Source organism: Mesoplodon mirus (assembly GCF_964341445.2).
Source record: "Mesoplodon mirus genome assembly, chromosome: X".
Taxonomy (NCBI): Eukaryota; Metazoa; Chordata; class Mammalia; order Artiodactyla; family Ziphiidae; genus Mesoplodon; species Mesoplodon mirus.
The window spans coordinates 80,474,153-80,477,473 of record NC_138981.1 but is presented as its reverse complement, the minus strand read 5'-3'; positions in this window follow the sequence as shown (position 1 = coordinate 80,477,473).

Sequence of the window (3,321 nt, the reverse complement as noted above, 5' to 3'; positions counted from 1 at the left end):
TTTAGTTCCAGAAGGCAAGAATGTTTCAACTATGAAAATCAAAGTAATACACCACATTCACAGAATGAAAGAAAACAACCACATGATCATCTCAAATGAAGCAGAAAAAATATTTTTACAAAATTCAACACTCTTTCATGATAAAAACACTCAACAGACTAAGAATAGAAAGTAACTATATCAACATAATAAAAAGTCATATGTAAAAAACCCACAGCAGGCTTCCCTGGTGGCACAGTGGTTGGGAATCTGCCTGCCAATGCAGGGGACATGGATTCGAACCCTGGCCCAGGAAGATTCCACATGCCGCAGAGCAGCTAAGCCTGTGCACCACAACTGTTGAGCCTGCGAGCCACAACTACTAAAGCCTGCTCACCTAGAGCCTGTGCTCCGCAACAAGAGAAGACACCACAGTGAGAAACCTGTGCAGTGCGATGAAGAGTAGCCCCCACTTGCTGCAACTAGAGAAAGCCCGAACGCAGTAACAAAGACCCAACACAGCCAAAAATTAATTAATTAAGCAAAAATAAGATTAAAAACCCACAGCTAACATTGTACTCAATAGCAAAAGACTGAAAGCTTTCCCTCTAAAAACAAGACAAGGATGACGTTTTTACCTTTTCTATTCAACATAATGGAATTTGTAGCAAGAACAATTGGGCCAGAAAAAGAAATAAAACTCCCCCAAATTGAAATGGAAGGAATAAAATTATTTCCATTCAGAGATGACATGAATTTATATGTACAAAACACTAGTGATTCCATAAATTAAATGGTTAGACATAATGGAGGAACTAAGTAAAACTGCAAGAACTTTAACACAAAAAGATCAGTTGCATTTCTATATACTAACAATGAACAATTCAAAATGAAATGAAGAAAACAATTCCATTTAATATCATCAAAAAGAATAATATATTTCATAATAAACTTAACCAAAGAGGTGAAACTTGTACAATGAAAGCTAAAAAAAAAAATTGCTGAAAGAAATTAAAGAAGACACAAATAGAAAGACATTCCATGTTCCTGAATGGAAGTTTTAATACCTATAGATATTAATCTATAGGAATCTACAGATTAAATTCCTATCAAAACATCAATGATATGTTTTACACAAATAGAAAAATTCATCCTAAAATTCATATGGAATCTCAAGGGACTCTGAACTGCTTAAACAAGTTTGAAAATGAAGAATAAAGTTGGACATCTCACACTTTCTGATATCAAAATTTACTACAAAGCCACAGTAATCAACATAGTGTTTTACTTGCATGAATATACACTTATGAACTAATAGAGTAGAATAGAAAGCCCAGAAATAGACACATATACAGGGTCAAATGATTTTTGACAATGGTGCCATGAACACTCAATGGGTAAACGGCAGTGTTTTTAAGAAATTTTCTTGGGAAAAATGGATATCCACAAGCAAAAGAATGATGTCAGACCCTTACCTTACACCATATAAAAAGATTGACTCAAATGGATCAAAGACATAAACATATGACCAAAACTATAACACTCAGAGGAAAACATTGGGAAAGAGCTTCTTGACATTGATTTGGCAATGATTTATTGGATATGACACAAAAAGTACAGGCATAAAAGAAAAATAGATCAAAATTTAAAACTTTTGTGCTTTAAGAAACACTAATAACAGAATAAAAGGGCAGCCCCTGGAATGAGAAAAATATTCACAAATCATATATCTGCTAAAGGATTAATAACCAGAATATAGAAAATAACTTTTAAAACTCAACTCAGCTTGGTGCTTTGTGACCACCTAGAGGGGTGGGATAGGGAGGGTAAGAGGGAGGGAGATGCAAGAGGGAAGAGATATGAGGACATATGTATATGTATAATTGATTCACTTTGTTATAAAGCAGAAACTAGCACACCATTGTAAAGCAATTATACTCCAATAAAGATGTTAAAAAAAAGACCAAAAAAAAACCTCAACAACAAAAATCAAACAACCTTATTAAAAAGTGAACAAAGAATTTGAATAGACATTCCAAAGAAGATATACAAATAATAAGCTCATGAAAAGATTCCCAACATCACTAAACATCAGAGAAATCAGGGAAATAGAAATCAAATACTCAGTGATGTACCAGTTTATTCCAGTTAGAACGGCTATTATATGAAAAAACAAACAAAAAACCCAGAAAATAACAGGCATTGGTGAGAATGTGGAGAAATTAGAATCTTTGAGCATTGTTAGTTGTAATATAAAATGGCACAGTTGCTGTGGAAAATATTAATGGCAGTTCCTCAAATAGCTAAGCATAGAATTATCACATGACCCAATCCTTTCACTTCTGGTTATACACACCCAAAAACTGAAAGCAGGGTCTTGAAGAGATAGGTGTACATGCATGTTCATAGCAGCATTATTTGCAATAGCACAAAACTTGAAACCACCTAAATGTCCATTGATGGATGAATAGATAAATAAAATGTGGTACATACATACAATGGAATATTATTCAGCTTTAAAATAGAAATAAATGTTGACATATGCTACAACATAGATGAAACTTGAAGGTACTATGCTAAGTGAAATAAGGCAGACACAAAACAATATTTTATGATTCCATTTATATGAGGTACCTAGAATAGTCAAATCATAGAGACAGAGACTAGAGTGGTGGTTGTCAATGTCTGGAGAGAGGAGAATTGAGAGTTATTTTCCAAAAGGTAGAGAGTTTCAATTTGGGAAGATGAAAAAGTTCTGGAGTTGGATGGTGGTAATTTTTGCACAAAAATGTGCATATACTAATGCCACTGCCCCGAACACATAAGATGACTAAAATGGTAAATTTTATGTTATGTGTGTTTTAACACACACACTCACACACACCAGAATTGGAAAAGAAATACATACAGATATTTCTCCATATCAAAGGTGTACCAGATCCATATTCCAGCTAAAAGAAGGTTTTTTTTGTTTAAATGGCTGCTCCAATTAACAGTCTTGCAACAAGTATTGGAAATACCCTTCTGATATCCTTAACAACTGTAATATAATTTGCAACAAAAAATGCTAAACAAACACTTTACACAACTTGAAGAGTAAAAATATTATATTTTCTGTGATTTTCATGTTTCTGAGTTACACTTTTCAATGTGTATTTTCAGAATGATATAGGCACATTTGTGGGTCATTTGAATTGTTTCTTTTACTAATTTTCTAGTAATACAATTTAACCACTTATTTTGGGATGAATTCATACTTCTGTTTAATTTTTAAAATATATCATAAATAGTATCTCTTTGACATGTTATCAATTTTCCCCTTGCTATTTTCTTGTTTAATTT